The sequence below is a fragment of the Rhinoderma darwinii genome, chromosome 2 (genome assembly GCF_050947455.1).
Source record: "Rhinoderma darwinii isolate aRhiDar2 chromosome 2, aRhiDar2.hap1, whole genome shotgun sequence".
Taxonomy (NCBI): Eukaryota; Metazoa; Chordata; class Amphibia; order Anura; family Rhinodermatidae; genus Rhinoderma; species Rhinoderma darwinii.
The window spans coordinates 116421720-116446776 of record NC_134688.1 but is presented as its reverse complement, the minus strand read 5'-3'; positions in this window follow the sequence as shown (position 1 = coordinate 116446776).

Sequence of the window (25057 nt, the reverse complement as noted above, 5' to 3'; positions counted from 1 at the left end):
TTCAAAGTGACTGGTCATACAACGTCTCTTTAGCTCCATCAATCCCTATATAAGGGATGAATGTGCCAAGTGACGCGGTACACCATAACAGGCCCCTGCCCGGCAAGGTAGGAACCGCCATGTGCACAAAACAACCAATCACCTGTAGAATATATAAAGGGGCAGTGTCCCACACCGTATGTATAGATACAGTAAAGGACCACTACTCCCCAAATTAATGTCGCTATTTCTGGAAGTATTGTCGGGTGTAAGAGGTCCACCAAAAACCCGAACAAAACCCATAGTGTATTGATAAGGAACAGCTCGCTTATTAGAAATTCTCAGAATAAAAAGAAAAAATGATGCCGTATCCCCAGTCAGTAACAGCTATTTATGGCAGGACATAGTCATAACGGAAAAGGAAATAAAAAGCTTTCAGGGCACAATTTTATCTTGAATGAATTTCAGGCCCTTATTCCATTTTCTATAACTTTGGGTTACATCCCAAAATGACTCAATCTAGAAAAGTATATTTCCCTCCCTCCCCAAAAAAGTGATAAAAAAATAAATCTTTAAAAGAACCTTAAATTTTGGCCTCTCCTGAATATACAGCGAAGCTGCTTCCCTAAAAAAAAAAAAAAAAAAAAAAAAAAAAGAGGTGTACAGAAAAATAAAATCCTAAATAAATCCTGCATTTAAATTTTTATGGCTCACAAAAAAAAAATTAGTAATGTGCGACGGTATGATAAATTTCAAAACAGGGACTTATGCATAGACCAGGGTTGGAAGGACAAGCGGAAAAATAATATCGTGACTCACTTCGCTGTCCTCGTTTGCTGCAGACCCGTCACCGTTTTTTGGGGTGTTTTTGGTTGAAGGGATGGGGTGTAAAAAATGTTTTTCAACAAGTCGGCATACATCCTCTGACTCATGGACTACTCTCTGGTCTGCAGATTGAAATAGGAGATCTTCAATCACTTTCTCCTGAAATTCAAAGAATGTCGCCCTGCCCGCTGATTTTTTGTACAGGACAAATGCATTGTGCATCGCAACCTGGATGAGGTATATTGCCACTTTCTTATACCATGTTCTGGTTTTCCTTTTAACCAGATAAGGTTGTAACATCTGGTCGCACAAATCTACCCCACCCATGAATTTGTTATGGTTGATGACACACACAGGCTTTTGTCTATCTGCAGAGGCCCCACGTTCTTTAACAGTTTCTGTTGCACTTGAATGGATAGTGCTGATCATGTAGACGTCCTTGCGGTCACGAAATTTTAAAGCCATCATCTTCTCAATTTGAAAAGTGCATGACTTCCCCATTCGTAGTTTTTTATCCACAAGTTGATGTGGGAAACCTTTGTGATTCCTGCGTATTGTGCCACAGGCTCCAGTGTTGGCACTATGAAGGGCGCTAAACAATGGCACACTGGTATAAAAACTGTCAGTGTATACATGATACCCCTTGTGTAGGAGAGGGCCAATTAAATCCCACACAATCTTACCAGTGGTACCAATATTTGGAGGGCACCCTGGTGGATTGAATTCACTGTCTTTACCCTCGTAGATCTTAAATGCACATGTGTAGCCAGTAGTGCTTTCACATAACTTGTAGATCTTTACCCCGTATTTTGCACTTTTTGAGGGTATGAATTGGCGGAATGAGAGACGCCCTTTGAAATTCATTAGCGATTCATCCACTGCTAAATTTTGTTCAGGGGTATATGCTCCTAAAAAGGAGGAATTAAGAAAATTTAGCAAAGGCCTTCATTTATACAGCCGGTCACGGCTTCTGTCGCTGGAAGGAGGTGCCTGTAGGTTGTCACTAAAGTGGAGAAATCACATAAGTATTTCATACCTGCTGCGTGACATAATGCCAGAATAAATCGGGGTGGCATGTATAGGGCTTGATGCCCAATATGACCTAATATAGTGTTTTTTTATAATTCTCATGTTAAGGGTGAGGCCCAGAATTTTTCTTATTTCCATTTCATTTGTGGGATTCCACAACCTGGCATAAGGTGACAAAGGCTTATTTGCAATGTACTGCCTGGCATACAAATTTGTTTCTTGCACAAAATGTTCCAAAACTTGGTCCGTAATAAAAATATTAAAATAATTTAGTGGTGAAAAATTACTGACATTGGGATTTATGCCAGGAGTAGCAATAAAGTCATTTATGGTGTGAGAAAATAAACTTGTGGGTTCCCACACTAAATCGGTTTGGTGGGGTTGTGCAATTTCAGGGGCTGCACTTTGAACGGACATTGTGGCAACTGCACCGTCTCCCATATCACTGGTACTGGGTCTCATATCAATAGAATCCCTTGAAGCGACACTTTCGCTGTCGCTTTTAAGTAAAAGGTCAACTTCAGATGCAGAATCCGTATCTGAACCTAGCATCTGATAGGCTTCCTCAATGCTGTATCTTCTGGCAGCCATAATTATTATACAGTCTAAACCGCAAATAATAAATGTAACTAGCGGCTTAAATTTTTTTTATCAACTAATCAACTAAGAACACTAAAGGAATGAAACTTTTGGTTTTTTTTTTAAATTTTTTTTAACGTTTTTTTTTTCAAACCTAAACCTAAACCCTACGCCTAACACAAACAGTAAACCCAAGCCCAGAACAGCACCCTACGCCGTCTAACAGCGTACACACCGTCTAACAGCGTACCCTAACAAGAAAGTCGTTTATAGTACGATTCTTAGTATATACAGTAAATATATGTATAAACTATATATTATAAAATACTGAAAAAATTTTGATTTTTTTGAAACCGTGTGTGAAGAACAAGTGATTTTGTGAGGGGACACTGACACACTTGTATCTGTTTCTCTCCACAGCTAGAACAGAGTGAGGAGAAACAGATTCATGTTTTTACTTTTATTTTACTTTATTGATCACTATAATTGGATCTCATAGTGAACACAAAAGATCAGGAACCAATACTATTGGCTCCTGATCACTGCTCTAAGAACAGAGCTGGTAGCAACAGCTCATTCTTAGAACAGGAGCTGTCATTTAGACACTCCCCGCCGGCTCTGTACACAGTAACAGCATGTGACCGCTGTCACAGCGGTCACATGATGTTACGACAAAATCGGCCGGTCCTGATGGCTGCACTAAGAACCGGACCTGATACTTGCAGCCGGTTTTTAGTGCAGACTCAATCAGGGTGCCGCTAAACCCCGTCTACTACAGCGACGCCAAAAGGTGTCGTTGTAGACTGAGTGACTGCACCGCCTGACGTCAAAAGACGGTGGGCGGTCGTTAAGTGGTTAAATACCTTGAATTTTTGATAGGTATTGCCCACTATGTCTCCTGTCCCTGTTTAATCAAATGCAGGGACTCATTTAGTTTAGCATTCAGCCCTCTGGTATATGTTTTTAAATGTGTTTTTTTAAATTTAAAATAAAATGAAGACTAGACTTTATTTGTGATTATAGTTACTCTCTTCCAGTCGAGTGGGAAATACGGTATTCACTTATCCATAGTTATACCTGCCCTTTACCGGGCTTCTCCTACACTTTTTTGTTCTAAAATTTAAGGCTTCGTTCACATCTGCGCTAGGGTACCGTTCCGACGTTCTATCTGAGCTTTCCATCGGAACGGGACCCTGACTGACACAAACGGAAAACAAAGGTTTCGGAGCATCGGAACGGGACACTAGCGCCGATCTGAACAAAGCCTAATTTAGGCACTGATATGGTTATCTGTACATTGTATGACAAAACACCATATGGGGAAGGGGGCTGCATAGGGTAACATCCAAGGTTAGGTCGGACCTTGTTAATGTTTGTTATTTTCTTCAAGCAAAAAGGTTAATCTACCCAAAATGTATTCTCATTTATTACCCCACTGCGCACACCATGATGTACAAAGTCATCATTTTGACCAGCGTTCATGGGATTAACAAATGCTATGCTATTCATTATAAGGACCACCCATCCCCCTCAAGTTATACTTACCTAGTCTGTTACCTAGTGCTGTTACGAAGATTCACGGGCGTCTTCTAATGACAACCGCTGTGGAGTTCCTAAGCATCGGTTCTCATTAGCTGCCTGGGAACATGTACAGGAAATAATTTGCCACTATTTTAGGTAAATATAATTTGGAGGTGTGGTGGACGCCTTGCGTCCAGGAAAAAGCTGGATTTTTTTTTTTTGCTGGAGGGTCAGTCTTATCTGGGGTAAAACAATAGAATGAGACAGGAAAAAATATATATTTTGTTCGACCTATTTTTATTCCAACATAAGCCATCTAGAAAGCGATTAGCTTCCCTCATAGACAGTAGATTCTTGCAGATCCTCATGAAATTGGTGAACATGGCTTACCAAATATAGAGTCTAAACCCTCTCCCCTCAAGACTTGGAGAGGGCAGGGTGGGCTGAATCTCATTCTACATAAATTTGCCTGTATACATGATCGCATTTCTGTAATGGTATTGGAATTCATACAGAGATGATGCATACATATGACCAGGGTAATGGTGACAAACAGTTTTCAATTTATTCATATCCAGGATGGACAACAGAAGAAAGGTGCAACACAGATATATATATGAAAAAATATCCAGCATTATTATTTCAAGTATTTAATAAAACAGACATGTCAGAAGAGTTAACTAAGGCCCCATGCACATGACCGTGCCCGCAATCACGGCCCGCGATTGCGGGCACGGCCGGCCGCCGACTGACAGCCGCATTTTCGGGCCGTGCTCCCATACAAAGTATGGGAGCACGGCCCGCAAAATGCAAAAGAACGGACATGTTCCATAATTCCCGGAACATTTCCACGGCACGGACACCCTTCCGTAGTGCTACGGAAAGGTGTCAGTGTTCAATGAAAGTGAATGGCTCCGTAATTACGGTCCGCAAAAACTGAGGTTTTTTACGGTCGTTTGCATGGGGCCTAAGTCTTTAGTCACTAAGTCACCCACCTACATGCATGTAAATGCAGACACTTCCCTGCTTTCTCCTAACTCCTCTCCCTTTTCCTTTTGTATTGATCTTATGTATTTTACTTACATAGTCACACCCTTGTGACTTCTGTGCCTACTTGGATTAGTACATAGAAAGGAAACTTTTATCCTCGGGTACGATGCCTACCTAACAGCCCACCTGCAGACTCCTGTGCTCAGCATTTTAGGCCAGGAAGTGCAGGTCATTGTGAGATGGCTCTGACCGGTTCCATATATATATATTAGAAGAAGCAGCACAGTTTATACAGCTAATCACAGCCTTCAGAGATTTTCCAACACAAAAATATCTGCTGTATACAGTTAGGTCCAGAATTATTTGGACAGTGACCCAATCTTCATGATTTGGGCTCTGCATGCCACTACATTGGATTTGAAATGAAACAACTCAGATACAATTGAAGTGTAGACTTTCAGGTTTAACTCAAGGGGTTGAAAAAAAATATCCTGTGAAACATTTAGGAATTGCAACCATTTTTCCACACAGCCTCCTCATTTCAGGGGCTCAAAAGTAATTGGACAAATTAACATTACCATAAATAAAATGTTTTGTTTTAATACTTTGTAGAGAATCCTTTGCAGGCAATAACTGCCTGAAGTCTGGAACCCATTGACATCACCAAATGCGGGGTTTCCTCCTTTGTGATGCTTTGCCAGGCCTTTACTGCAGCGGTCTTGAGTTGTTGCTTGTTTGCGGGTCTTTCTGCCTTAAGTTTCGTCTTAAAGGACGAGTGTCGCTGAAAAAAAATTTTTTATATCAATTTGCTTTTAGTGTTTTATTTAAAAAAAATTTATTTATTTGTGTGTTTGTGTTTTACGTTTTTGTATTTTTTTACTTTTTCTTGTCTATGAGGGCTGCCATTTTTTTTCCATCTCTGTATGTGTCGATTAACGACACATACAGACATGGAATACGGCACATACAGCCCCATAGTGAATGCGAATGGGACCCGTTCCATCCACTATGCTGTACGCCGTCTGTGTGGGAACGGCGCATGCGCCGCTCCCACACAGTCCAAATTGAAGGTCTTCGGCCGAGCGATGTCCGGCGCCATTTTCTTGTGGTCCGGAAGCCGCGGCCGGACGGTAAGATTACTACTTCCGGTCGCGGCTTCCAGACTTGTGTTCTGAAGCAAGCACTTGGAGCGGAGGGAGCAGACAGAGCGGACGGACCGGAGGGAGCGGCGGTGGCAGGAGCAGGTAAGTTATTTCTGTGTATGTACGTGTTTTAGTGTGTGATTACTACTGTATGTAAACCTACTACACTGTGTGTTAGCTCAAAAAATGGCGACACACAGTGTAGGAGGTTTGACCGTTCAATCCCCTCCTTTCTCCTGGCACTAGCCAGGATAAAGGAGGGGAGATTCTGTGAGCTCACTAGAGCGAGTGTGTTTTCTCAAATTTTGCAGCATAAAGCAATGTCGTTGCTTTACCACATGCCAATGCTGCAATTTTGGGAATTGCTCCATCTAGTGACCAGCACTGGGAAATGTAATAAATTAGAATCTAATTTATAATATTTCCTGACTTGTGAAAAAAATATAAAAAATTAGAACAATGTTTAATCATTTATACACTAACTGTTTAACTAAAAAAAAATTATAATAATTTCTAGCGACACATTCCCTTTAAGCAAGTGAAATGCCTGCTCGATCGGGTTGAGATCTGGAGATTGACTTGGCCATTGCAGAATATTCCACTTCTTTGCCTTAAAAAACTCCTGGGTTTCTTTTGCAGTATGTTTTGGGTCATTGTCAATCTGTACAGTGAAGCGACGTCCAATCAACCTTGCTGCATTTGGTTGAATCTGAGCAGAAAGTATATCCCTGAACATTTTAGAATTCATTCGGCTGCTTCTGTCTTCAGTCACATAATCAATAAACACCAGTGACCCAGTGGCTTTGGCAGCCATGCATGCCCATGCCATCACACTGCCTCCACCATGTTTAACAGACTATGTGGTGTGCTTTGGATCATGAGCCGTTCCAAGCCTTCTCCATACTTTCTTCCTCCCATCATTCTAGTATAGGTTGATCTTAGTTTCATCTGTCCAAAGAATGCTGCTCCAGAACTGGGCTGGCTTCTTTACATGTTGTTTGGCAAAGTCTAATCTAGCCTTTCTATTTTTGAGGCTGATTTAATAGTATGTACCTTGTGGTGAACCCCCTGTATTTGCTCTCATGAGGTCTTCTCTTTATGGTAGACTTAGATACTGATACACCTAATTCCAGGGGAGTGTTCTTCACTTGGGTAGATGTTGTGAAGGTGTTTTTCTTCACCATAGAAAGGATTCTGCGATCATCCACCACTGTTGTCTTCCGTGGACGTCCAGGCCTTTTAAAGTTCACGAGATCACCAGTGCGCTCTTTTTTTTTTTTTTTCAAGAATGTACCAAACCGTTGATTTGGTCACTCCTAACATTTGTGCCCTCTCTCTGATGGGTTTTTTCATTTTTTTTTCAGCCTAACGAAGGTCTGTTTAACTTGGATTGAGAGCTCCTTTGACCTCATGTTTTGGGTTCACAGCAACAGCTTCCAAATGCAAATGCCACACCTGGAATCAACTCCAGACCTTTTACCTGCTTAATTGATGATGGATTAATGAGGGAATAGACCATGCAGCCCATTAAATAGATTTTGAGATAATTGTCCAATTATCTTTGGTCCCTTGAAAAAGAGGCAGCTACAAATTAAAAAGCCGTAATTCCTAAACCCTTCCTCAAATTAGGATGTGAATACCCTCAAATTAAAGCTGAGAGTCTGCACTATAAGCCCATATTGATTATATAACTGTATATTCAATATGTCTTAGTAAACAGCTAAAATGCCAAAACTTGTGTCACTGTCCAAATAATTGTGGACCTAACTTTATATCTGTAAAGGCCCTGTATCATTGAATTGAGCATATGGGATACCAATATGTGATAGGATTTCCTTTATCATGATCTAGCATCTATCAAATAAACTACAATTGTGTTTATCTCCACTTATTACTAAGATGTTCCTTCCCACAGATGTAGAATAGAAGATGAATTTTCCCAGCGATCACCCTGAATGGACTGGAACATCAGCTAATATACACAAAAACTCCTTCCCCCTCAGCTTTAATTAGAAACAGATTAACAGATTCAGAGGGGTTCTTTTCAGTGACAAGCATTGGAGGGGGTAAAGTTAAACCTGAGCCGGAAAGATGTTTTTTAAGACTCCCACCCTTTCTTTATTTCATGTTTGGATGACTGCACAATCCTGTTACAGTAATCTGCTATAAATTGAAGGAATAAAGGAGGACAGGGATCATCCTCTTAATAGAAGTCAGTGTCTGTTTTACTTATTTTGGGAATGAGATGTGCCCAGGCTCCAGAACCATGCTTATTAATTTATCTTATTAAGCCAAGGTCTTTGTTGGTAAGAGTGAGAAGCAGTAGGTCCTCCAGTCTGTGAATAATTGGGACCATACTGGTGCTGGTAGTGCTACAGTGGGTGGGTACACAGCCCCTGGAAGGGGGGTGCATAATTATAGACATCTTCCATAAAGTGCAATTATTTCTGGTCAGGCAAAATATATGTTATTAACAAATATATTGACAATTCCATACATAGCTTATAGGAATAGATTTTAGTATTTTACGTCTTTTTTAGAGTTGCATAAATTTAGGGCATCAATGCCATTCCTCAGTTGACTACTAAACAAACAATAAACTTAGATAACATCTGCCATCAGTTGCTCTTTGAACGAAGGCATGTATATTATGCCCCAAAACCATTCTTCAGGGGGCTGCATCCACTGTCCAGAATTTTGATGTCTGGACACTGAAATGAGAGAAAAGCTTGTCTGTCAGCGACTATTCTCCAATTTAGCATTCTCTACAATACTGATAAGAAGAGAATTGCTGACAGCCATCTCAGCTATTAGACCTCATGCAATACTAATATTGAATATGGTGCTATAGAGAATTTTCTTTTCACAGATTCAGGGCAAATCTGTAAGACCAAAAAAATCATGGTATGCAGCATTTTATGCCGTAATATGAAGGTATTCTACCCTAGAAGCATTGCTTCAAGGAGAGAATATGGTGCCTCATAGCTTGATGATGAGAAACTGGTAAAAACTTAAATAAAAGTCTGATGCACAGAATTTATAATTATAATATATCTTAAATTCCAATGCAGTTATTATTCTTTAATACATAATCTGGTACAGGCCTCTGACAGTACTTTACCAATCTCAATCAGTTTCTGTGAAAGACCATGTGACCAGCAATATGGCCGCTATCACTGCTAGTCTATGGCACATTCTGTGCCCAGTCAGGAATTGACAGCGTTGTTTGACCTTTCTTTTTGCGTTTTTTCTTAAGCCGTTGAAGCGAATGCAAAAGACGTAGGAGGAGAAAGAGCACCAAACGGGCGATGCAGGTATTTTCTGCCTCCTATTAATTTCAATTGGAGGTCTGAGGTGGAAACCACTTGAAGACCATCAGTCCGCCACTCACAGTAAAATGACAATCAGCCCACCACTCACAGTAAAATGACCATCAGTCCCACACTCACAGTAAAATGACCATCAGCCCCCCACTCACAGTAAAATGACCATCAGCCCCATACTCACAGTAATATGACCATCAGCCCCCACTCACAGTATAATGACCATTAGCCCTCCACTCACAGTAACATGACCATCAGCCCCCCACTCACAGTAAAATTACCATCAGCCCCCCCACTCACAGTAATGACCATCAGCCCCCCACTCACGGTAAAATGACCATCAGACCCCCACTCACAGTAATGACCATCAGCCCCCCACTCACAGTAAAACGACCATCAGCCCCATGACAATCAGCCCCCCACTCACAGTAAAATGACCATCAGCCCCCCACTCACAGTAACATGACCATCAGCCCCCCACTCACAGTAAAATTACCATCAGCCCCCCCACTCACAGTAATGACCATCAGCCCCCCACTCACGGTAAAATGACCATCAGACCCCCACTCACAGTAATGACCATCAGCCCCCCACTCACAGTAAAACGACCATCAGCCCCATGACAATCAGCCCCCCACTCACAGTAAAATGACCATCAGCCCCCCACTCACAGTAATATGACCTTCAGCCCCCCACTCACAGTAAAATGACAATCAGCCCCCCATTCACAGTAAAATGACAATCAGCCCTCCACTCACAGTAAAATGACCATCAGCCCCCCACTCACAGTAAAATTACCATCAGCCCCCCACTCAAAGTAAAATGACCATCAGCCGCCCACTCACAGTAAAATGACAATCAGCCCACCACACACACATTCCCCCTGTAGATAGTGCCACACAGCCCCTTGTAAGTAGTGCCACACAGCCCCTTGTAGATAGTGCCACACAGCCCTTTTGTAGATAGCGCCACAAAGCCCCATTGTAGATAGCGCCACACTGCCCCCTTGTAGATAGTGCCACACAGCCCCTTGTAGGTAGTGCCCCACAGCCCCCTGTAGAGAGTGCCACACAGCCCCCTGTAGAGAGTGTCACACAGCCCCCTGTAGAGAGTGCCACACAGCCCCCTGTAGGTAGTGCCACACAGCCCCCTGGTAGAGAGTGCCACACAGCGTCCTGATAGGTAGTGCCACATAGCATCCTGGTAGGTAGTGCCACAGAGCCTTCTTGTTGGTAATGCCACACAGCCCCTTTGTAGGTAGTGCCGCAAAGCCCCCTTGTAGATAGCACCCCCCTTTCTGTAGATAGCGCCACTGAAGCTCCCTGAAGGAGCTGAATCCCTGTGTGGCCGGGGATTCCGCTCCTGGAGCACTCTGCTTGATGTCTCTGTCCAAATATGGACAGTGACATCAGGGGAAACTCCTGAAGCGGAATCCCCATCCACAGCATTGCAGACGCTGTGACCGGGGATTCCACTCCAGGAGAAGCTCCTGTTGTCTGTGTCCATTTATGGACAGTGACGTCATTGGCTTCTCCTGGAGTGGAATCCCCGGTCACAGAGTCGGCAACGCTGTGGACGGGGATTTCGCTTCAGGAGTTTCCACTGATGTCACTGTCCATATATGGACAGAGACATCAAGCGGTGCGTACCTGTAGTAATTCAGGCAGGAGCAATGGCTAGGCTCAGATAGGACCTTGGCAGCAGATACCTGGCGTGGTGTAACACAGCAGGTGTGACCGCTGGCACAACACGACTCCAACTTTCTAAGGCACAGGAACAAAGGTAGCACGGGATACAGGTAGCAGGTACGGGAACACTGAGAACAGGATAACATTAAGTGACCATTTGCAAGACTAACACAAGTAAACACAATGCTCAGGCAGTGAGAGAAAGGGCAGGGCCCCTTTTATAGTCCAGGGTGATCATGGGCTAATTAGAGATTCTTTTCATGTGCACGCACTGGCCCTTCAAGGCTGGGCGCGAGCGCGCACCCTACAGGACCCAGTGAAGCAAGGCAGAAGTGAATTCTGGCATCTCCTAGGCAGGAGATACCGGCCAGCACTCACAGAGTCATGGCCGTTACACCGGGCATGAAAAGAAATGCAAAAAATGAACACTGACCTTGTGCTGAAAGGGTTGCTGTATCTTAGTTATTTTACAATTCTCATACATAGCTAAGGTAATGCCACACAGTACCCAGTGTCATACAGTATCCCAATAAATAGTGCCACACAGTATCTAGATAAATAGTGCCCTACAATATATGAACAGCTACACACAATGCGTTGCAGACGCTGTGACCGGGGATTCCACTCCAGGAAAAGCTCCTGTCGTCTGTGTCCGTTTATGGGCAGTGACGTCATTGGCTTCTCCTGGAGTGGAATCCCCGGTCACAGAGTCGGCAACCCTGTGGATGGGGATTCCGCTTCAGGAGTTTCAGGAGTGGAATCCCCGGCCACACGGGGATTCCGCTCCTTCAGGGAGCTACAGTGGTGCTAGCAGACAGCAGAGCAGGGAGATACCTCCCTTCTCTGCTATAGTGCCGTCGCTACCGTTGTAGCAGCCGCAGCGACTTCTAGCAGCGCTGCCGCCAATGGGGGGACCTGGCACGGGCACCCTCATGCCCGGTGTCGCCACTAGCAACCGCTATGGCTGCTACAGCGGTAGCGACGCTTCTGAGTGAAGAAGCGCCCGGGAGGAAAGGCGACTGCTGAGTCGCCGGGACCGGGCGCTTCTGAAACAAGCAGGGGAAGGGAGCCAGCGCAGCGCACCCTTCCATCTGCTGGAGTGATGCGCCCTGTGCAAAGGCACAGGTCGCACACCCCTAAGGCCGGCCCTGTGTATCTGTTTATTTTGTCGTATAGATATTAAGTCACTGTTCTCAACATTCCAGTTACTTCCTAACAACTCAGATTTTAGATTTCTCAATATTGAACATTTTGAGAGTGGGCAATAATCATTTTATTAGTTACAGGACGGTTTCATCACTCCTCCCCACTTCTGCGTCATTTACCAGCAGCTCACCGGGTCCCATCCATCTTTTTGGAATTGTTCTATGTAAGAGATTGGTGGGCAGACAGGAGGGAGACTGATGTTGATCTGCCTGCCATAATCCCATTAAATCTTTTCCCTTGCTGCCCGTCAGCCGGTCCTCATCACATCACAGCAACCAATACTGGTATGTTGTTCATAACAGTGGGAACCAGCAGACTGCGGGCCTTAAATTCAGTCTATACTAAACAATGGCACAAGCTCCCAGTAGGGAACATAGCACAGATTCCTGTTCTGTCACCCTGGGTAATTGTGTGAACGGACCATCTCAAAAGTTATAATTCATTTCTCTTCAATTTTGTTTGTTTTAAATAATTTTTTTACTCCTAAAAGAAGATTTCTATTTTTTATTTTGTTTCAAATTACAGTCTCGATGAGGAAACATTAAGCAGCAATGACTCCTCTTTATCTCTACCTAATTGTGGCAGAAATTTATTGTGCTCATCACCCACTGTATGCATGATTGGTACAATATCTGTCCCTCTTTTTTTATGCCATGCTTTGCCAATCTTCCTGCAGCATGGTAAATCATTCTGTATCCTGCTTTAAAAGAGTTAAATATCCCAGACAAGCGATGGCTAGTATGTTTAATACTATTTCAAGAAATTTATTGTTCTTGCATTGTTGTTAAATCTTAAAGGTTGCACATTGTGCTGGCAATTGCATTAGCTATAAGCACAGTCTAACTAGCTCTAGGAAATGCAATATATTAGTCTTTTATCACTGAAAGGACTCACCAGAGACCTAGCAAGCATAGCATTGACAGCTAAGGTCATGTTCACATGGCGTATTTTAGGCGTATTTACGGACCTAAACCGCTCATAATACAATTCTAAATACACTTCAAATATGCCTGCAAACCGCTTCCTATTGATACACTGTGTAGTTTATAAGAGGCGGATTTTTTCGCTGCTGAATAAAAAAACACTTTCTAAAAATATGTGACATGTCACTTCTTGAAATTCTACAAGATGATTTTTCCCATTTCCTATTGACAATTCAGAAAATGCTTCTAAATTACGCCTCAAACACGCTTCAAATACGTATGCAAAAATCAAAAATGCCTTGAAAATCAGCTCCAAAAAACATTTTGATTTTAGAGGGTGTTTTCTCTTTAAATCAGACTTTCATTTTTCAGCCTGAACATACACTACCGTTCAAAAGTTTAGGGTCACTTAGAAATTTCCTTATTTTTAAAAGAAGATAACATTATATTAATCAGAATTACACTCTATACATTGTTAATGTGCTAAATGACTATTCTAGCTGCAAACGTCTGGTTTTTAATGCAATATCTACATAGGTGTATAGATGCCCATTTCCAGCAACCATCACTCCAGTGTTCTAATGGTACATTGTGTTTGCTAACTGTGTTAGAAGGCTAATGGATGATTAGAAAACACTTGAAAACCCTTGTGCAATTATGTTAGCTGTAAACAGTTTTTCTGTTTAGAGGAGCTATAAAACTGATCTTCCTTTGAGCTAGTTGAGAATCTGGAGCATTACATTTGTGGGTTCGATTAAACTCTCAAAATGGCTAGAAAAAGAGAGCTTTCATGTGAAACTCGACAGTCTATTCTTGTTCTTAGAAATGAAGGCTATTCCATGCGAGAAATTGCCAAGAAACTGAAGATTTCCTACAACGGTGTGTACTACTGCAACTGAGCAACAAGACAAGTACATTAGAGTCTCTAGTTTGAGAAATAGACGCCTCACATGTCCTCAACTGGCAGCTTCATTAAATAGTACCCGCAAAACGCCAGTGTGAACGTCTACAGTGAAGAAGCGACTCCGGGATGCTGGCCTTCAAGGCAGAGTGGCAAAGAAAAAGCCATATCTGAGACTGGCTAATAAAAGGAAAAGATTAATATGGGCAAAAGCACACACACATTGGACAGAGGAAGATTGGAAAAAAGTGTTATGGACAGACTAATCGAAGTTTGAGGTGTTTGGATCACACAAAAGAACACTTGTGAGACACAGAACAACTGAAAAGATGCTGGAAGAGTACCTGACGCCATCTGTCAAGCATGGTGGAGGTAATGTGATGGTCTGGGGTTGCTTTGGTGCTGGTAAAGTGGGAGATTTGTACAAGGTAAAAGGGATTTTGAATAAGGAAGGCTATCACTCCATTTTGCAACGCCATGCCATACCCTGTAGACAGCGCTTGATTGGAGCCAATTTCATCCTACAACAGGACAATGACCCAAAGCACACCTCCAAATGATGCAAGAACTATTTAGGGAAGAAGCAGGCAGCTGGTATTCTATCTATAATGGAGTGGCCAGCGCAGTCACCAGATCTCAACCCCATAGAGCTGTTGTGGGAGCAGCTTTACCGTATGGTACGCAAGAAGTGCCCATCAAGCCAATCCAACTTGTGGGAGGGGCTTCTGGAAGCATGGGGTGAAATTTCTCCCGATTACCTCAGCAAATTAACAGCTACAATGCCAAAGATCTGCAATGCTGTAATTGCTGCAAATGGAGCATTCTTTGACAAAAGCAAAGTTTGAAGGAGAAAATTATTATTTCAAATAAAAATCATGATTTCTAACCTTGTCAATGTCTTGACTATATTTTCTAGTCATTTTGCAACTCATTTGATAAATATAAGTGTGAGTTTTCATGGAAAACACAAAATTGTCTGGGTGACCCCAAACTTTTGAACGGTAGTGTATGCGGTGTGAAGATAGCCTAATTCTCCCACCCTTGCATTGCTCTGCTATTACTGAGACACTGACATGACAGTAGCAGACAAGGATTTAGTAGGGGGCAGTGTTGGACTAGAGTGCCTAGGGTCTGCCAGTGGAATTCATTCTGGGGGCCCAATCATGGCCGTTTTTAGACAAAGCGTAGCCTTGGGCAAAATTAAAATTTACTGAAAAGGTTATTGCTGGCTATAAAAGAAAGGTATCAGGACACACAGTGCATTAAAGCTTGCTGCTTTTGGGGCTGTGTGCCCACAGAACAGTCAGAGTGCCCATGCTGACCCCTGTGTACTGCTGAATGTGCCTACAATTGGCATGTGAACATCAGAACTGGACCATGGAGCAATGGGCGGCCTTTAAATCATGTGAATGACTGGGCGCATGTGTTTTGCTTAGCTGAGGAAGAGATGGCATGAGAATGGACTATGGGAAGAAGGCAAGCTGGTGGAGTCACTGTCATGCTGTGAGCAATATTCTGCTGGGAAACCTGGCATTCATGTGGATATAACTTTGACATGTACCACCTACCTAAAAAAGGTTGCAGACCAAGTACATTCCTTCATGGCAATGGTATTCCCTTATGTCAGTGACCTTTTTCAGCGGGATAATGTCCCCTGCCACGCTGGAAAATATGTTCAGGAATGGTTTGAGGAACATGACAAAGAGTTCAAGGTGCAACTGCTGGCCTAACAAGTCTTGTTTTTGAATTCTTTGTTAGGCCAGCAGTTGCACCACAAATTCTCTAATTAATTGGTATTGGCACAGTGTACAATAGCCGCTGGTTGCTGCACCAATACATTTATCCACTTACCATATTTTTCGGACTATAAGACACAGTTTTTAGCAAGAATAAATCTTGCTAAAAAGTCCCTGTGTCTTATAGTCGGCAGTCAAGGGAACCGGTAGCGCCGGGCCCCCTGACCGCTCCTTACTTAAAACCTTCCCGACTCATGATGTGCCGGTACATCATGGAGCGGTGAGGGGATGATGTTTGGAGCGGGCTCACACGCTGAGCCTGCTCCATACACTGCAGATGTCAGCTTCTGACACGCTGCTCTAACGGCCAGAAACAGCGATCGCACTGTTCCTGGCCGTTTAACTAGTTAAATGCCGCGGTCAATAGCGACCACGACATTTATAGTGGGTTTTCCCATAAATGTCAGATAGATGCGGGTCCCACCTCTGGGACCCGCACAGGGGCGTAGCTAAAGGCTCATGGGCCCCGATGCAAAAATTCTTATTGGCCCCCCCCCCCCCCCCCCCGCAAACTTCTCATGGCCGATGGTCCGCAGCTTTCAGCTGCATCGCTGGGTCTAAGTGACCCAACAATGCAGCACTAGCAGCCGGGGCGTCACTAAGGGCTTAAAATGTCAGGGTAAATAGCCCTAATACATATGTGTCTGCCCAAAAAAATGTGTGTATAGGAGACAGCATATCTATAGCACTACGACCCTATAAACTATGGGTAGGATTAGATACAGTGGCTCAGCAGACAGTATCACACATGATAGGCTTAGATACAATGACTCAGCAGACAGTATCACACATGATAGGATTAGAGATAGGGCCCAGCAGACAGTATCACACATGATAGGATTAGATACAGTGGCTCAGCAGACATTATCACACATGATTGGATTAGATACACAGCTCAGCAGACAGTATCACGCATGATAGGATTAGATACATTGGCTCAGCAGACAGTATCACACATGATAGGAGTAGATACAGTGGCTCAGAAGGAAGTATCACACATGATAGGATTAGATACACAGCTCAGCAGACAGTATCACACATGAGAGGATTAGATACACAGCTCAGCAGACAGTATCACACATGATAGGATTAGATACACAGCTCAGCAGACAGTATCACACATGATAGGATTAGATACAGAGCTCAGCAGACAGTATCACACATGATAGGATTAGATACAGTTGCTCAGCAGACAGTATCACACATGATTGGATTAGATACACAGCTCAGCAGACAGTATCACACATGATAGGATTAGATACAGTGGCTCAGCAGACAGTATCACACATGATAGGATTAGATACAGTGGCTCAGCAGACAGTATCACACATGATTGGATTAGATACAATGGCTCAGAAGACAGTATCACACATGATAGGATTAGATATACAGCTCAGCAGACAGTATCCCACATGATAGGATTAGATACAGAGCTCAGCAGACAGTATCACACATGATAGGATTAGATACAGTGGCTCAGCAGACAGTATCACCAGAGGCGTAGCTAGGTTCTCCAGCACCCGGGGCAAAGATTCAGTTTGGCGCCCCCCCCCCCCCCCACCAACCTCTTTCCCGACAGCTCCTTCCCCCTCGCCATGTTTGTTTTCTCTACCAATCGACGTGTCATTTCTTTTTATGTAACGCGAGCATAAAAACATTTGTACATTTTACAAGCAATATGGTTCTATACACAACACCAGAACCCAGCTCACTACATATATACAGCCCCAGAACAAATACAGCTCAATTTAGTGCAACCCCTGCCGTATAGGTGTGTACGACGTAAAACGACAGCTCCCAGCATGGCCCGAACAATGATAAGGATATGCTGGGAGATGCCGTTTCACAAAAAATAAATCCTATACAGTGACTACAATACTGATTAGAGGCAGAATAAGGCTATGTTCACACAGAGTATTTTGGGGGAGGAATATCTGCCTCAAAATTCCGTTTGGAACTTTGAGGCAGATATTCCTCTCCCTGCACGCCGATTTTCGCGGCAATTATCGCGCCGTTTTTCGCCCGCGCCCATTGAGCGCCGCGGGCATAAAACAGCGACATATACGCTTTCTCCTGCCTCCCATTGAAGTCAATGGGAGGTCAGAGGCGGAAGCGCCCGAAGATAGGGCATGTCGCTTCTTTTTCCCGCGAGGCAGTTTTACTGCTCGCGGGAAAAAGACGCCGACGCCTCCCATTGAAATCAATGGGAGGCGTTCTCGGGCCGTTTCTGCCAAGTTTTGCGACAAAAAACTCGGCAAAATACCCCGTGTGAACATAGCCTAAACATTTACATTAAGTGACTCACCGATGACGTCTCAGATTCTAGTTCTTTCTCTCCATCCGGTCCAGACCTCTATGATGACTTCTCCCGGTCCATTTCTGCAGTTTGCCGCTCACATGTCTTCAGATTCTCACTTTACCAACATTTCTGCACCTATAAATAAATATAAAGTTATCATCATACCATACACTACGCCCCTAAATATAATAGCACCATACACTGCACCTCTAATTATAATAGCACCATACACCGTGTCCCACACACACACACATACTGTGCCCCCTGTAGATAGTGCCTGCCATAGAGCCCCCTGTAGATAGTGCCTGCCATAGAGCCCCTGTAGATAGTGCCCCCATATAGACCACCCCTGTATATAGTGTCCCACAAATAACTCCCCCTATAGTGCTCTACAGATAGCCCACCCCTGTATGTAGCCCCCTGTAGATATAGCCCACCCCTGTATATAGAGCTCTACAGATAGCCCAACCATGTATGTAGCCCCCTGTAGATATAGCCCACCCCTGTATATAGTGCTCCACATATAGTCCACCCCTGTATATAGTGTTTCACAGATAGCCCACCCCTGTATATAGCCCCCCTTGTACATATAGTCCACCCCTGTATATAGTGCTCCACTAGATAGTCCACCCCTGTATATAGTGCTCCACAGATAGCCCACCCCTGTATATACTATATACAAGGGTGGGCTATCTGTGGAGCACTATATACAGGGGTGGACTATATGTACAATGGGGCTATATACAGGGGTGGGCTTTCTGTGGAGCACTATAGGGGGAGCTATTTGTGGGATACTATATACAGGGGTGGGCTATATCTACAGGGGGACTATATACAGGGGTGGGCTATATCTACAGGGGGACCATATCTACAGGGGGACCATATCTACAGGGGGACCATATCTACAGGGCTGGGCTATACAAAGGGCTGGGATATACACAGGGGGGCTATATCTATAGGGGTGGGCTATACATAGGGGGCTATATACAGAGGTGGGCTATATACAGGGGGAATATATCTACAGGGGGCTATATCTACAGGGCTGGGCTATATACAGGGCGACTATATCTACAGGGGGGGCTATATACTGGGGTGGGCTATCTATGGAGCACCATATACAGGGGTGGGCTATATCTACAGGGGGCTATATACTATATAGCCCACCCCTGTATATGGTGCTCTATAGACAGCCCACTCCAGTATATAGCCCCCCTGTAGATATAGTCCCCCTGTATATAGCCCCCCTGTAGATATAGTCCCCCTGTATATAGCCCAGCAGATATAGTCCCCCTGTATATAGCCCCCCTGTAGATATAGTCCCCCTGTATATAGCCCCCCTGTAGATATAGTCCCCCTGTATATAGCCCAGCAGATATAGTCCCCCTGTATATAGCCCCCCTGTAGATATAGTCCCCCTGTATATAGCCCCCCTGTAGATATAGTCCCCCTGTATATAGCCCAGCAGATATAGTCCCCCTGTATATAGCCCAGCCCTGTAGATATAGTCCCCCTGTATATAGCCCCCATGTAGATATAGTCCCCCTGTATATAGCCCCCCTGTAGATATAGTCCCCCTGTATATAGCCTAGCAGATATAGTCCCCCTGTATATAGCCCAGCCCTGTAGATATAGTCCCCCTGTATATAGCCCCCCTGTAGATATAGTCCCCCTGTATATAGCCCAGCAGATATAGTCCCCCTGTATATAGCCCCCCTGTAGATATAGTCCCCCTGTATATAGCCCCCCTGTAGATATAGTCCCCCTGTATATAGCCCAGCAGATATAGTCCCCCTGTATATAGCCCCCCCTGTAGATATAGTCCCCCTGTATATAGCCCCCCTGTAGATATAGTCCCCCTGTATATAGCCCAGCAGATATAGTCCCCCTGTATATAGCCCCCTGTAGATATAGTCCCCCTGTATATAGCCCCCCTGTAGATATAGTCCCCCTGTATATAGCCCAGCAGATATAGTCCCCCTGTATATAGCCCAGCCCTGTAGATATAGTCCCCCTGTATATAGCCCCCATGTAGATATAGTCCCCCTTTATATAGCCCCCCTGTAGATATAGTCCCCCTGTATATAGCCCAGCAGATATAGTCCCCCTGTATATAGCCCAGCCCTGTAGATATAGTCCCCCTGTATATAGCCCCCCTGTAGATATAGTCCCCCTGTATATAGCCCAGCAGATATAGTCCCCCTGTATATAGCCCCCTGTAGATATAGTCCCCCTGTATATAGCCCCCCTGTAGATATAGTCCCCCTGCATATAGCCCAGCAGATATAGTCCCCCTGTATATAGCCCAGCCCTGTAGATATAGTCCCCCTGTATATAGCCCCCCTGTAGATATAGTCCCCCTGTAGATATAGTCCCCCTGTATATAGCCCCCTGTAGATATAGTCCCCCTGTATATAGCCCAGCAGATATAGTCCCCCTGTATATAGCCCAGCCCTGTAGATATAGTCCCCCTGTAGATAGACACCCCCACGTAGATAAAGTCCCCCGTGTAGACAAAGTCCCCCCCGCAGATACAGCCGCACACTTCTATTACAATTAAAAAAATAAATACATTTCAAACTCACCTTATTCCCGCTCCCACGCCGTCCGGCAGCCATGGAGACCTGCTCTCTTCTGCGCAGATCTCCTGGGGGTTGAACGCGGCGTCTATGAAAGGCGCTGATTGGCTGGGCAGGATGACTTTCCCTGCCAGTCAGTCAGCGCCTTTCATCGATGGAAGCGTCACTGGTACAAAAGGTACCAGTCGCTTCATTCGTGGAGAGGCGCTGAATGGCCGGGCACGGAGCGTACCCGGTCATTCATTGCTTCTAATTGTACCTGTGTCCTTGCGACACAGGTACAATTATAGGGCAGGAGGAGGGGGCGCTGGCGCCCCTCTCTGAACTGCGCCCGGGGCACATGCCCTGCTTGCCCCCCCCCCCAAGCTATGCCCCTGGTATCACACATGATTGGATTAGATATAGGGCCCAGCAGACAGTATCACACATGATAGGATTAGATATAGGGCCCAGCAGACAGTATCACACATGATCGGATTAGATACAGGGCTCAGCTCGCTGACATTGCGGCTCCAGCGCTGGACCCAGGAAAGGTAAGAATAATAATTTTGCTTCATTATGTGTTACTGATTATTTTTGTGTGTTTGTGTGTTTTTTTACAGGTTCGGTTGTTGGACTACGGATTCGAGGACTTCAATGACTGCGTTTTTTTTATTCTCAATAAAATGGTTAATGAGGGTTGTTTTTTTATTTCAATAAAATATTTTTTCTATGTGCTTGGATCTTTTTAAACTTTATTATCACCGCCTTAGTAATGGCCGCTGGCTGATTGACAACCTCCATTACTAAGGCGGGGCTTAGTGTTAGCCGATGCAGAGGCCAACACTAACCCCCATTATTACCCCGGTACCCACCGCCACCAGGGGTACTGGGAAGAGCCGGGTACGAACCAGTACCCGACCATCTGTAGTGACGGGCAGGCACCGGGGTGGCCGCAGGCTGGTAGTATTAGGCTGGGGAAGGCCACAAACAGTGGCCCCTACCACCCTGGTAATGCTGCCTGCTGCTGCTGTGTTGTATCTGGCTGGTTATGAAAATTGGGGGGGACCCCACATCGTTCTTTCCAATTATTTTATTTATTTTTTTTTTAAATGACGTGAGTTCCCCCCCATTTTTCATAACCAGCCAGATACAATAAAGCAGCAGCAGCCTAGCATTACCAGGGTGGGAAGGGCCACTGTATCTGGCCTTTCCCCTCCTGATAATACCAGCCTGCGGCCACCCCAGTGGCCGACCATCACTACAGATGGTCAAGTACTGGATCGTACCCGGCTCTTCCCAGCACCCCTGGTAGCGGTGGGTACCGGGGTAATAAAGGGGGTTAGTGATAGCCTCTGCACCGGCTAACACTAAGCCCCGCCTTAGCAATGGATGCTGTCAATCAGCCGGCGGCCATTACTAAGGCGGTAGTAATATAGTTTAAAAAAAACCACAAAGACATAGAAAAAATATTTTATTGAAATAAAAAAAAAAAAACACACAGCCCTCATTAACCATTTTATTGATAATATAAAAAGCCATCATCGACGTAGTCCTGGAATCCGACGTAGTCCAACGCCCGAACCTGTAAGAAAACACACAAAAAACTATTAGTAACACATGTGTTAGGCTTAGATACAGGGCCCATGTGTGATACTGTCTATGGGACCCTGTATCTAAGCCTACCACAAGGTAGGTTTAGATACAGGGTCCAGCAGACAGTAATCTTATACAGTATAAGATTACTGTGTGCTGGGGCCCTGTATCTAAACCGACAGTGTGGTAGGCTTAGATACAGGGTCCCACAGACAGGATCACACATGGGCCATGTATCTAAGCCTACCATGTGATTGTCTTAGATACAGGGCCCAGCAGACAGGATCACACAATCTGGGATCCTGTCTCATGGGCCCTCTAAGCCTGCTACATCGTAGGCTTAAAGGGGTTGTGCAGTCCCTAAACATTGATGGCCTGTCCTCAGCATAGGCCATCAATAGCTGATGTGTCTGGGTCCGACACCCGGGACCTTCCTGGTTCCGGATCGCAGTGGAGGTCCTGACGTCACAACGCTATGCGCCGCGCACAACATCGAGAGGACAGAACTTTCGCCGTGGCTGAAGAGGAAGATAAGATTAGTTGCCCTGACTGGCGGGCTCCGACTCCCGGGACCCGCCAATCAGCTGTTTTCAAGGGGCCGCAGCACTCGTACGAGAGCTGCTTCCCCTTCATTTCACTACTCGCTCACACTGTGAATCGCCGACACTGATTCACAGTGTGACCGGAATGAAGGGGAGCAGCTCTTGTACGAGTGCTGCGGCCCCTTCAAAACAGCTGATTGGCGGGTCCCGGGAGTCGGACCCCGCCAGTCAGGGCAACTAATCTTACCTTCCTCTTCAGCCGCGGCGAAAGTTCTGTCCTCTCGATGTTTTTGCGCGGCGCATAGCGTTGTGACGTCAGGACCTCCGCTGCGATCCGGAACCAGGAAGGTAAGGTCAGTCTGTTACTATAGTAACAGGGGCCCGCGGCCCGAGTTACCATAGTAACTTTTTATTGATGTGGTGCGGGGGCCCCCTGGCTTCGGGGCCCGGTCGCAATTGCGACCGCTGCGACCCCTTAGCTACGCCAGTGTAGATATGAGATAGATGATAGATAGATAGATAGATAGATAGATAGATAGATAGATAGATAGATAGATAGATAGATAGATAGATAGATAGATAGATAGATAGATAGATAGATAGATAGATAGATAGATAGATATATGAGAGATAGATAGATATATGAGAGATAGATAGATAGATAGATAGATAGATAGATAGATAGATAGATAGATAGATAGATAGATAGATAGATAGATAGATAGATAGATAGATAGATAGATAGATAGATAGATAGATAGATAGATAGATACTTTGTCTGTTATGCTAAACTGTCAGCCCTGAGGTGTGACTGCTCAGCATGACAGACATACATACACACAGTGAAGGGGTTAAGAGCTGGATTACTAGTTGCTACTTACATCTGCTGTGGGGTCAGAGAGCAGCTCGTACTGCAGGGGAGCAGCAGACACGCACACCATCTTCTTGCTGTAGCCATTCCTTTCCCTCTGAACAGGTCACGAGGAAGAGGGAAACAGCAAGAAGTGAGCTGATTGGGTGGACAGTACAGTGGGCGGGCCTGGGTCTCATAAGATGAGTGGATTCATCTATCATTCATTTTCCACCCTCTTGTTCCCCCTCCACGCAATGACTCTCTGACAGCTGCCACCAATGCTTTAAGCTACATTACTGGGTCTCTTTTGTACCACAGCAGGGACCCAGCAATGTATAGTAATCATTGCAGCGCTAGTGTGGTGAGGGGGGCCTGCGGGCCCCCCTAGCTACGGGGCCCGGTCGCAGTTGCGACCGCTGCGACCCCTATAGCTACGCCACTGGACCCGCATCTATCTCTAGAACGGGGCCCTGTTCTATCTTACTCGACTCTACTGCCATCTGGCCACTTCCTGGTTACATGGTCGAGTTACGCAAACAGCGTAACTCGCTGAGCTACGCAGTTTCCGTAACTCCCATAGAACTGAATAGTAGTTACGGAAACAGCGTAGCATGCTACGCTGCTTCTGTAACTGCCTTTCACTACTATGGGAGTTACGGAAACAGCGTAGCTTAGCGAGTTACACTGTTTCCGTAATTCATCCATGTATTGCAGTGTATTGTACCAGCGATCTAATGATCGCTGGTTCAATGTCTCTTAGGGGAACTAATAAAATGTGTAAAAAAAAGTTAGATACATTTTCAGGAGTGTAAAATTTTTTCAAAAGTTAAAAAAAAAACCTTTTCCCATTTTTCCCCAGCATAATGTAAAATTAAAAAAATAATAAAAAAATTGGTATCGCTGCGTCCGTAAAACTCTGAAACTATTACAATATAGGATTATTTGACTCACACAGTGAACGGTGTAAAAAAAATAAATTTAAAACAGCATATTTTGGTCACCATAGCGCTAGAAAGAATAAAATAAAAAGTGATAAAAACATAGTATGTACCAAAAAAATGGTGCTAATAAAAACTACAGCTCGTCCCACAAAAAATAAGCCCTCACACTGCTCAAACGATGGAAAAATATGGAAAAACGATGGAAAAAACTGAACAAATTATTTTTTTCAATCAATAGTATTTTCTGTTTTCTAAAACCTGGGTGTGTCTTATAGTCAGGTGCGTCTTATAGTCCGAAAAATACGGTACTTAATATACTGTAGTTACGTATCTTTACTTACTACATCCTGCTAGCTAACATTGTCTACT